This window comes from Danio aesculapii, chromosome 4 (genome assembly GCF_903798145.1).
Source record: "Danio aesculapii chromosome 4, fDanAes4.1, whole genome shotgun sequence".
Taxonomy (NCBI): Eukaryota; Metazoa; Chordata; class Actinopteri; order Cypriniformes; family Danionidae; genus Danio; species Danio aesculapii.
This window is the reverse complement of record NC_079438.1, coordinates 5,753,200-5,766,585: the sequence shown is the minus strand read 5'-3', so window position 1 is coordinate 5,766,585 and position 13,386 is coordinate 5,753,200. Positions and strand designations below refer to the sequence as shown.

General features: G+C 36.0%; 1 pseudogene; it reads left to right on the top strand.

Moving 5' to 3' along the window:
* The first annotated feature begins 8,268 nt into the window (after positions 1-8,268).
* Positions 8,269-13,386, top strand: part of LOC130221893 (zinc finger protein 721-like) — a 461,849-nt pseudogene continuing 456,731 nt past the window's right edge.

Here is a 13,386-nt window from a genome sequence, read left to right as displayed (position 1 = left end):
CAATCTCAGAATTGGTTGGATTGATCATCTTAACTGGAAGCCAGCCATCACCCCACAAAGGTGATACAACCCTCCCAACCAAGATGTTTCGATGCACACAGCGAGAAGTGCTTGGTTCAATGACCACTGTGCTTCCTACGGACTGTACAGACCCTGGAGGCAATCGACCCCAAACAAGGTGTTCACTCATAGGCTTCAACGTCACACATGACCTCAATTTCAACGTACCCACCTTGTCAGGAATTGAATCACCCCTCCATCTCTCTATACAGGACAGCATGCACAAAAATTGGTTGTCATCATTCTGCATAACTGAATCAGGTCTCTTTACCACCTTCCAAAACTGATCTGTCTGCTTCATCTGGCTTATAAGGGGTTTCAAGACATTAGTTCCAAGTATCATCGGGTCCTTCTGGCCACTCACAATCAAGACAGGAACACAGAAACTAACACCATAGACTTGTAGCTTCAAGTTAATTACACCATCAGGACTAGTTCGTTTCCCACCGCAACCTACCAAAACAATATCTGAGGAACTGCGGATGTCTTGGTTCAGCACCCCGGCATCTCTGAGTTGAGGAACCACATCCGCGCTCAATGTAGTCGCCATCGAGCCACTGTCCAACATACCCTGGACCTCAACTTTGTCCTGCAAAAGCACGCTTGCATAGAACAAACTACTACTTGGTTCAACTTGCATGCTGTTTTGGAAAACGACAGTTTTGGTATTTTCAACGCTGTCACAGACGGAGTAATAAACAGATTCAATATTAATATCCGAAGGGAGCTGTCTAGTTTCCCTGCTGCAAGACACTATCAAGTCGACCGGAGCCCACTCTTGGTGGAGCGCTGCTGCAATTATAACTTACGTGTCCCTCTGCAAAACACTTGAAACACAAGTTATACATCCGACAATGAGCAGTCGTGCTGTGTTCACTGCTTTGACACACTTTGCATTCCCGAATCTTATGTCCTGTTTGTTTAGGCAAGGGGCCCCGCATAGACTGAGTGTTGCACACTAACGCTTTTTCTAATAAAGTTAATACTTTGTCTAGTGCATTTTCATCACTAACTCCAGCACCCTGCTCAGATTTGGAATGTAAGGCAGTCACATCGACTTCCTGCTCAGAGACAATTGTGGCAAACTGTTTGACAGGCTGATTAGTTGATTTCCGCTCTCTCAACAACTCATCAAGCTGTTCTTGCACCTCTGATGCAGTCCATGACTGTACAGGTTTACTCTTGAAAACAAAAGCTAATTCTCTGTCAGGACAGTTACGAATAAACATAACTGCTAACTCTTTACTTCTGTTGTCCAGAGTTCTGCCTTCCCACCTTAAACTTTGCTCAGCTACATCTGCTGCCTTATTCAGCCTTATCCAGTAGTCCCACGCACCCTCTCTAGGATTCGGTTTCACAGAGTAGAAGTCAGCCAAAGGAATACCTGAACTGCAATGGTCCTCAAAATGCTGCTTCAAAACAGAAAAGACAGAGTCAACAGAAGGGGATGTTGTACCATTGCGCAGCCATACTTTCATCACATCTTTGGCCCGCCCCATTACTCTGTTAATTATCTCATCAATCTTTTCAGAATCAGTCACATCCAGTTTGCTCAAATACACTCTCATCATGTCCTCCCATTCCACAATCGAAAATTTATCCGAACCGTCTCCCCTAAAGTGTGGAGGTGCTGTCACCTCAGCTTTCAGGATCAAATTCATTTTCGACGCGTCAAGGACAGTGGTATTTGTTTTATCATATGACACATGGCTGCTGCATTTCTCTTGGCCCTTTTTAGTAGAATTATAAATTCACTACTCATTATACTGTCTCTGATTGACTGTCCAATCTCACTACCAATTTGCTTTATGAGTTTACTCATTTGACTGGACATTTCAGTGTCCTGAGAATCATGCTCAAGATTACCAGGTCTTGGTGATGGACTCCCACACACTTCACTGTTATCATAGGCAGAATTGCCAACTGCTCTGCCCCGTCCCGTACTACAGTACTGAGGGTCCCCAAACAGCTCTGTCCTACTTGGCGTATTTACTAAACTGCCCCGCCCTCTACCTACTGTAAATGTGTTGTCCCACCCCAAACCACTTTGTCTAGTAGCCATTTCTCTCAGATGACTACAATGTCAAAAACAAAAATGTACACACACAAATAGAAATAAAACAAAAATATACATGAGTGTCTATATATATGATCTGAGAAAAACACTTCAAAAACTTTAACTTGTCCTTAAAAAAAAAATTCAATTCACTGTTGTATCTCAGTCCTTAAGTCAAATAATCAGTCAGCTGATGATGAAAAATACGGTCAATAACTTTATTGATGATACTCCTCGACGATCCAGCTCGTGTGATCCAGCTAACCAGAACTCACCAGTACCACACGCTGCACTTTCAACAAAGGATATACTATCCTGTAGCAGCTCTTCCTGCACAGGACTTAACCCGCTGGACGTCCACACACCACTGCGGAGCTAGCACCAGAAGACGGAAGACCCCTCTCGCCTCCAATACACCACAGCATCAGCAAACTCCAGTTCAGCAATCCCGGTGGTCAACAGCAATCAACCATTCGATGGGTCACGGCACCAGTTTTGTAGCGGTCGTTTCTCTGCGTTGTGTTATTTTTAATTGAAAGAAATCTCCACACAAATCTGGTCGTGCTGAGGTGATTTATTTTTGCCTGTACAACACACACAACCAGGCAGTCACTCTCTCAATATCAGTTGAGTCGCTCTTTTGCCTCTCCTCTCAACAGACATCGGGAAAGAGCAAGAGAGACAAGCTCTCCATATACACACACATTTACATATACATACACAAGATGTATAATATTACATACAAATATAAAATTACAGTAATAATAACAATATGAATATATATAATAATTCTTATATAAAAATATATTAATATTAACAATTCCAGCAATAGTGTTACCTAAATATCAATTTACATACCTGTACAACACACACAACCAGGCAGTCACTCTCTCAATATCAGTTGAGTCGCTCTTTTGCCTGTTAACCACAAGGTATCTTTGAAATACAGATATTCAACTACTAAACACACTGCTGTAATGTCTATTCTATTAATAAGGCTCAATACATCTTTAATGTGCTTACAAAATATATATATTCAAACTTATATACATACTTATACATATTCAACCCTTTTATATACATCTATATATTATTTATTATTGCATATCTATCTATTTATCAAAGTAGATCTATGTAATTATAAGATATTTAATCATAACTTTAGCCGCGACGGCGCTAATACATCTCTCACTCGCGACGCACGTGCGCGAGCCGCCATTTCACACTTTCTAACTTTCACCCATTAACAGCACTCAAATAAACCTAACTTATTAACAACTTGAATAAGTGGTCAAATATAACATTACATGGCCTGTTTTCTCAAAAGCAGGTCATCTAACCATAATATACACAGCTAAACAGCATTTTAAAGTCAAATGAGCAAAGCTCATAGAAACTGTACCTCTCCTCTCAACAGACATCGAGAAAGAGACCGAGCTCTGAGCGCGCCAATACTTATATCCCTCTTGCTACGTCACGTCAGCCGACATGCACACTGTGACGCCTAACCCCGCGAAAGCGTGTGAAAATCTTTCAAAATAAAAGACCCAGACAAATAATCATTTAAACATAACATAATATAAAGAAATAATGATTTATAATCTGGTGTAACAACATACCCTGCTACAGAAGGCGTGCGTTATAGTGTACAATAGGCACTCGAGAACGATTGCCTGTTGTTTCAATCCCCTGAGAACTTTGCTCATCTTCAGAACGCAAATGAAGACACTTTAGATGAAATCAGAGAGCTCCCTCGTCTGTCATAGACAGCAAGAGTCCCGAGATGCTCAAAGTCCAGAAAAGGAACCAAAAACATTGTCAAAACAGTCCATGTGACTTTAGTGGTTCAATTGTAATCAAGTTCCAGGAACATTTTGTGTGCAAGAAAATGTTGAAAAAAGCAGCCAAAGTAGGAACTGTTGAACCATATAGTGGCTGTTTTTGCTCCTGTATTGTCTTCATTTGCATTCAGCAGAAGAAACTAAAACAGGTTTGGAACAAGTAGAGGATGAGTAAATGACAGAATTGTAATTTTTATGTGAACTACCCCTTTAATGCTTCTGTAAGTAAAGGTAAAATAAATATTATTACTGAAGATATTGCTAAAGAACGGCAGGAAACGTGGAACACAGATGATAAGAGACAACGACTCATGTGAAAAAAAAAGAAACCATATATAGGCCTATAGTTGTAGAAATAGACAAGAAGAGGTCATAATTTTTGAGGATGAGATTTGGACCCAGATATTAATTGGAAGTAATGTGTTGTAGACGTGCAAGTCATCATGAACTGGATTAAAAACGTTTCTCAAAATTATCCTAAATGTTTAGATTAAAGGTTTTGATCAACTTTAAATACTGAAGTGTGTGTGAGAGAAAGCGAGAGAGAGAGCAGATATAGTTTAAAATGAAAAACATGGGAGAAATGTATCAATAAGTCATGACTAAAACAGTAAGTGGCAAAAAAGCTAAACAAAAAAGACTTATTTTGGCGTGGCGTGTGACGTCATCAGGCGGTGTCGCTTCAGCACTGTGATTCAACTGGAGAAAGGCAGAAACTAACTGCAGAAACTGTACATTAATTAAACCTAGTGATCTTTTAAAGAAAGAAAAAAAACAACAGAAAATCCTTTAGATTTACATTTTAATATGTTTGAATTAAAACGAGCAATCAGTAGCGCTAGACAAACTGCCCCTGGTAAGGATGAAATATGCTATAAAATGTTGTCACATGTCGGATGCATCACTAGAAATAGTATTGAATTTATTCAATCAAATTTGGGAAACAGTTCAGTTACCTTTAGTATGGAAACAATCTATAGTAGTACCTATACTTAAACCAGGGAAAATCCATCAGATCCATCTAGCTGTAGACCCATTTCATTGACATCTCACGCATGCAAAGTTATGGAAAGAATGATAACAGAGAGAATGACCTATTTTTTAGAAAGCAAAAACCTTTTTTCTCCATATCAGAGTGGGTTCTGTAGAGGCAGAAATACAATGGAGTCAGTATTATGTTTGGAATCAGACATCAGGAAAGCACAGACTAATAAAGAAGTTGTTATAGCTATCTTTTTTGATGTAGAAAAGGCATATGTATGATATGCTCTGGAAGAAGGAATTGCTGATTAAGTTAAAATCTTTAGCAGTCACTGGTAAAATGTATAATTGGGCCATGAATTTCTTATTTGGAAAAAAGATACAAGTTAGGGTAAGAAAAGAATATTCAAATGAATACACAGTGGAGAATGCAACTCCTCAAGGTAGTGTTTGTAGCCCATTTGTTGTTCAATATAATGATAAATGACATTTTCTCTCAGGTTGAACAAAGTGTAGGAATATTGTTGTGTGCAGATGATGGGGCATTATGGATTTGAGGCAGGAATGTGTCATTTGTGTAAAAGAAAGTACAGAATGCAATATTTGAGGTGGAAAAATGGGCAAATAAATGGGGATTCAAACTATCTGTTGCAAAAACTCAGGTCATTTGTTTCTCAAGATGGCATAAAACCATATCACTCGCTTTAAAACTGTATGGGCAACCGCTAGAACAAGTAAAAACTGTAAGGTTTCTTGGGGTTTGGTTCGATAAAAAGCTGACATCATCTGAATAAAAATATAGACAAAGGTAAAAAGGTTATTAATATACTTCATGCCTGTCAGGGCAAGAGTGGGGAGCGAGTAGGACATGATTACATCATATATACTGGGCCCTCATGAGGTCTGTCCTTGAGCATAGGTGTATAGCTTACATGTCGGCAGCAGAATCAAACCTAAAGAAATTTGATGTATTGCAGGCTCAGGCTCTTAGAATCTGTAGTGGATCATTTGGAACCTCGCCAGTTTCATCAATGCAGGTTGAAATGGGAGAAATGCCCTTAAGCATTAGAAGAATGAAATTAATAATGGCGTATTGGGTTAATATTCAGGGACAAAATAAATTACATCAAGCAATAAGGATGTTATTAGAATGTTGGGAGCATGAGGAAACCAATTTCATAAGTTTCATATGGATAACTGAGGCAAAAGCCAGGACTACTGGATTAGATTAATTGCAATACTGTAAGTCAGTCCAGCCTGATCTGATTCGTAATCAAAAAGTTATGAATTGCTGTGAGATTGTGTTAGTCAGTCCCAACCCCATATATTCTGCCATGGTTTTTTCCATTACTTAATGTTGACCTCAGTAATACAACAGGAGTTAAAAGACAACAATAATAATCTTCCAACTAAATGTATAGTGCAGAATTACTTAGAGAAACATTATAAAGAATCAATATTTTTATTTACAGATGGATCCAAAGACCCTGAAATAGGTCTCACAGGCGCAGCAGTATATCCCAGTTAATCAATCTCATATTAAGAAAAGAATAACTAATATATCAGTATATGCAACAGAGTTAATTGCAATATTAATTGCCCTGCAGTGGATTGAGGAGAACGACATAAATAGTGTAGTAATTGCATCAGATAGTTTTTCATCACTTGAAAGTATAAGATCTGGAAGGTCATCATTTAGAATGGATATTCTTAATAACATGCTCTGTAGGACATATTATATTAAAATGATGGGCAAATCTGTATATTTCATTTGGGTTCCTGCCCATGTAAGCGTGGAAGGAAATAAAAAGGCGGACATGCTGGCCAAACAAGCTTTCAGAATTAGTGAAGTAGATCTAGAAGTCTCATTGAGTAAAGCAGAAGCTAAAATCATAATAAGAACGTACGCACAATCAACATTGCAAGTATACTGGGATAACATTGAAACAGGTAGACATCTATATAATATATATAAACAAGTCGGTGCTGGGAGGAGGGAGAACAGGAGGGAAGGAAGTATTATAACTATTATGAGAATAGGAAATACTGGACTCAACCATACTATGTATACACTGTAATCAACAATAAACAATAGAACATGTTTTATTCCACTGTAGTAAATATAATAAAGAACGACACGATCTTATTCAATCAGTTAAAAAGAACAAACTTCATGATTTCACATTGGCAGGTTTATTAGGGAAAAATCTAGTGAGGTATATAATGACATAATCAAACTTGTTACAGAAACCCATTTAGAGTAAAGAATATAGAATAATATAATCAGAGGAATTAATTGTTAGCCCACTCGACCCCCTCCCCATTATTTATTTATTTGTTTATTTTTTTCATCTCCTCCTCCCTCTTCCCCCCCCCCCCCCCCCCTCTCCCTCCCCTCTATTTTTACACTTCAGTTATTATTTAAACAGTTCCATACTCCATTCCAGTCGGTGGCGGTAATGCACCTACAAGTCTGGTTGCCAACCGCCAGTAAAACCCAAAGAAGAAGAAGAAAAAGAAACTGATTATTTAAAGTTTCAGGTTTTTCATCCGATACTAAATTATGTACCTGCTGTTGACAATATTATTTTAACCCTTTATACAACTAATACTATTTTACTGAAAGTAAGGAGAACTATTGAACAACGTGTGCGTGTGTGTAATAAGTGTTTTACTGAAGGTTTAATTTATTAAACAGCACAATGTCATTCCATTTGAAGTTTACATCACTATATATAAGAAATGTAGAACTAGTTTTAATCAGCTCATTTGTGGCTATTGTTTCTTGCTCAGACTTACCTGATTTCTTTTTGTTAATTACTCTCATTTAAATAAACAGTTGAAGCAAGTGCTGAAGAAAAGCTATTTTGTTCCTGTTCTTTGTTTTATTTATTTTAAACAGGACATTTTTATTGCTTTGTTAATTTTAAAAGGATAAAGTGTCTGAACACAGAAAAATTATATTTAAAAAGTCATGACTAGTTAGTGGAACTAAAACATGTAGTAGTTATAAATACTTTTTACTTGAAGGGCACATATTTTACCCCCTTTTCAAGATTTAAGTTAAGTCTTTTATGTCTGTAACATTTCAGCTCAAAACACCCATCAGATTATTTGTTATACATTTTAGAATGTTGAGATTTTCTGCTTTAATTATCTTAAAATGTTTAGAGTAAAGGTTTTGATCAACACCAAATATGTGTGTCTGTGTATGTGAGAAAGTGGAAAACGAGGGAGAAATGTATCAATAAGTCACGACTGCAACAGTAAGTGGCATAAAAGGTTTTTTTTAAAAAAAAGACTTTTATTTTGGCGTGGCGTGTGACGTCATAAGCCTGCGCCGGTCCCGCGCTGTGATTCAACTGGAGAAAGGTTTGTTTTAAAGTGTTTACACTTATAAACTGATTGATTGACGTTTCAGTTTTTTTAATTCAGTGCTAAATAATGTACCTGCTGTTGACAATATTATTTGAAACCTTTATTCAACACATAACCCTATATACTCACAGTAATGGGGGCAATTGTTTGAATAAAGACAGGATAAACTTTTTGTCCCGAGAGGGAATTTGTCTTGTGCAAAAAAAGTGCTACACGTTGCTGTAAGCAAACAATAAAATAAATAAAACAAACAAACAATTAAGAACAAACCTGAATCAAGTTTGAAAAAAGTAAATGTGTGTAATAAGTGTTTTAATGAAGGTTTAATTTATTAAACAGCATAATGTCATTGCATCCTAATTATACTTCACTATATAAGAAATGGAGTACTAGTTTTCATCAGGTCATTTGTGGCTATTGTTTCTTGCTTGGACTTACTCTGTTAACCTGAGTTCTTTTTATTAACTCTCATGTAAAGGAACTGTTGAAGCAAGTGTTGAAGAGAAGTTATTTTGTTTCTGTTCATTGTTTTATTTTAAACAGGACATTTTTATTGTTTTGTTCATTTTAAACAGGATAAAGTGTCCAAACGCAGAGAAAAACTCCTGCTGAAGCGACTGATCTCCACACTGTTATAAAGATGGCGTTTATTAAAGAGGAGAGTGAAGATGTGAAGATTGAAGAAACATTCACAGTCAAACAGGAAGATCTCCAAGAACAAACAGGTTAGTTTTCATTCTCAAAGACCAACTCAGTCATCTGATCCTCATTCAGATATATTTTAATAATAAGAATACTAAATTAAATCCATCTTGCAGCCCTGAGTGTGCTGCCTAGTTCTTCTAAATGCACATAAGCACTCATTGAAAGAGGAATGAGTTTCTTTTGTCACTTGTTCTCATGTCTTTTGTCATTACTTTATGTATTATTAGTCTCCCTTCTTCTCTCCCTTCTTAAAGTTATTGCTTTTCTTGTTCTCCTACTGTTTGTAAAGTGTCCTTGAGCACTGATGCTATATAAAATAAATAAAAACAATAAATGAAAAAGTTTGACTGAGCTGACGATATTTGACCTACAGTATTCTCATAGAAGATATCTGCTATTACAGTGATAGTGTTGGCTTAGTACTTTCCATTTGCATATGTCACGTTAATTACAATTCTCTTTTTTTCCATCAACTTCTTTATGGGTCTAAATTTGTTTCTAGTAGTTGTTACTAGTTCTCACAGATAGTATTTGAGTTAGAATCACATCATTATTATAATAACTAATTACCAGGGCTATTGTGTTTAAACAGGGTTTCTGTGGGGTCTTAAAAAGTCTTAAATTTACTGAAATATTGTGTTGTAGGACTTAAATTTTTTTAAACAAGTCTTCATTTTCCTTTGTTCATGTTTTGCTACCCAATCTGGCCAAAACCCATACAATCACCAACAATCAATCTCAATAAAACTTTTCATTCAAAAAGGTCATTTTAACTCTATTTATCATAATGGTTTGATTATTTTCCTTATACAATAACATTTGTTTAAACCTGCTCCATGTATTTACAGCTGAGGACATCGACCTGGATAGATTGTTGTGCATAGATTTAGTTTATTATAGTTTTTAAAACTTTTAAAACATTTGTTAATTTTTTATTATTTTTACATTTTAAAGTAAGTTTATGTTGGAAAAAAGTGTGTGGATACAAGTAAATCTTGTTTTTACACTATTTAATTTTTTTATTTAATCTAAAATACTGTATTTTTTATATTCATTTATTATTGTATTATTAAATGTAATTTTATATTTTTAAATATAATTACATAATATATAATATAATTATTTATAGGGAAAATAAAATTTTTCCATCTGGGGCATTTGAAAAATTCCTCAGCCTTTAGCCCTTTATGAGTCTAAAATTTTAACCTTGGTTTAAAGTATGTCAAAAGCGTGGAAGCCCCAACATTAAATATGCTGTATGAAATGGACACTAAAATAATTAATTGTTATAAAACATTGTACAGTATTCTAAACTATATGATGATGTTGTGGGACGGCGAGAGACAACACAAACAAATTATAGTGGAACAATAACCTTTAGCATTGCACTGACTACAACTGGCCAACAAACTAGTCTAAAAATGACTTTTGCTGCTTAAGAAATGGATCACAGCATGCTGATGATATGCAAACATTTGAGTGTAAAGTTCGTCAGATTATGCACCTTATTCTTCACGTACCAGCAGGCGGCGCCACTGGAATCTTTTTGCTTAAGACTTTTTTTAGAGAATGAATTTTTAAACCCTAAAAACAGTGTTATGCTGCTTAGGCGTGGGACGATAACCGTTTTCAAGGTATACCGTAGTTTGGAAAAGTCAAGGTTTAAAAACTGACAATATTTTCTGCTGTACTGACCCTACGGTATATGTAAGGGTTTTTATGTTATGTTATCAATTTTTTTTAGCATAACAGTATCTCCAGCAGAAAAGATCTCCAAAGATGCCATTTTAAATTGTAAAGAAACTAATGAAGACAGCAGAAGTCAATGATTCATTTGAACTATTTACCCTGACATGTTTACTGCTCCAAATACTTTTAAAGTTTCTCAAAAGAACATTTTTTTGTGTTCAAAGGAGAAAAGGTGTTTGTTTTTTACCCAGACATTTAAAAAGAATATCTGTTAGAGCAGTAATCACAGTGCTGTAAAACCGTGATATTTTTATTCAAGGTTATCATACCGTCAGAATCTTATACTGGCCCATGCCTAATGCTGCTTGATGTTACAAAGTCAAATTTTCTAATTTTATTATTTTTCTATGTATGTATAGTCCTGAACACACTTGTTTGTAGAGCAAGTAGTGTGACGGTTTTCTGCTGTTTATTATTCCTGGTCATTTCTCCAATAGGCAACTAAATTGGAGGTTCTAAAACAATAGTATATGAGATCAGGTTACTACTATGACATAAATACAAATGTGGTTGTTTGTCATTGTATTCTGGTTATCATGAGATCTGATGCTGAGTATTCTTAGGGTTTTTCACTTCAAATTGTTAACTCTGGGTGATTCTAATCCTGGATGAACAGAATCCTGTGTTATCTGTAATCACGTTCCATACTGCTCATGCTACATGCTATACCAGAGGGCTGTTCCATAAACCAAGCATAGAGAAAAAGCCAGGCTTATTTTGGTAAATCAGGTTTACTAATGGCGGATTTGGTTTTATAAATTAAATTTACAATAGTTCAAACTCAGTTACTTTGCCAACTTTTGCTGGGAAACTAGCCTGGTCCAGGGCAGGTTAACTCTCAGGTCTTATGTCTCAAGTTCACGCTTAGTCAAAGTAATTTTAACATTCACCTGCTGTAATTTGATTCCATTTGAATTTATTTTATAGTCACTTAATAGTAAATGTGTATATATGCACCAATATCTTTATTACATATAATACGATAATACACTTAAATTCAAATAAGTTATTGCAAACAAAACAAATACAAACTACAACATTTCAACTACATTTTTATGTTTTTTTTCCCCTGATTATAAAAAAAAAAGTATTTAATATTTTCCCCCAACATATTCATTTGGGTGTAATAATATTTGGGCTGTAATTTTTTGTGTGTGTGTGTTAGATTAGTTCAAATTTTGCTTTGTTAGTTAATTCATTCATTTTCCTTCAGTTCAGTCCCCTTATTCATCAGGGGTCACCACAGCTGAATGAACCACCAACTTATCCAGCATATGTTTTAAACAGCGGATGTTCTTCCAGCTGCAACCCAGTACTGGGAAACATTTGCATAAGTTATATACAATAATGCAAACTCACTAATATGAATTATGCATACTTGCTATGAACATGCAGGATTTCTCTCAATCGGGTCTTCCAAGCAAGTTAAAAATGTTGAGTGGAGGATACACATGAGGGAACACAACACGAGTAATCTAGAGCGAGTGCATTTGATAGTTTGCATTTGAAGCCACAGGCACAAAAAGAGCTTGGTCTTCCTCTGACCCCCAAAATGAAATATTCTGCAAGGTATATGATCTGATTTTGAGTTGAAACCTCAGACACATCCTGGGAAAACTAAAGACTTACTTTACATCTTTTAAATAAAGTTCATAAATATAAATATAAATAAAAGCCTCACCATTTACTCTTCCTCGTGTGGTTTTAAATCTTTGAGTTTCTTGATTCTGCTGAACACAAAAGAAGATATTGTGAAAAAAAACGCTGCCTTACTTTGTGTTCCAGAAGAAAGGAAATGTTTAAAACCACATGACGGAGAGTAAATGGTAAGGTCATTTTAATTTTTGGGTAAAAAACATCCATTTCATGCTTGTTCCTTTGTGCCTTCATACTAAAGTTCACTTTTTCTTTTTTTTTAAGACCTGATGGTGCTGAAAGAAGAGACTCATCAATGGAATAAAATGGAAGAGAAACAACAAGAAATAACAACTGATGAAAAACCCACACTGACTGAAAAGACTTCATCACACGGAAGTCCTCAGAAATCCAAATCTGAGTGTAATTTCAGCAGTGAACAGTGTAGAAAGAGTTTCATTCAAAAGCCAAACATTGATGTTCTCATGAGAGTTCACATTAGGGAGAAACCTTACACTTGCGAACAGTGTGGAAAGAGTTTTGGTCAAAAAAAAAGCTTTATAACCCACATGAGAATTCACACTGGAGAGAGGCCGTACACATGCCAAGAGTGTGGACAAAGCTTCTATCATGCAGGAAACTTTGCAGCACACAGGAGAATTCACACTGGAGAAAGGCCGTACACATGCCAACAGTGTGGAAAGAGTTTTAAGCAAAGTGGCAACCTTAAAGTTCACATGAGAACTCACAATGGAGGAAAAATATTTACTTGCACACAGTGTGGGAAAAGTTTAGCTCGAAAACAAGAGCTTGACACCCACATGAGGATCCACACTGGAGAGAAACCTTACACATGCACAGAGTGTGGTAAAAGTTTCACATGTAATAGCGCACTCAATAACCACATGAAAACTCACACCGGAGAGAAGCCGTTTCCATGTGTTCAGTGTGGAAAGAGCTTCACAACCAAAGCTAGCCTCA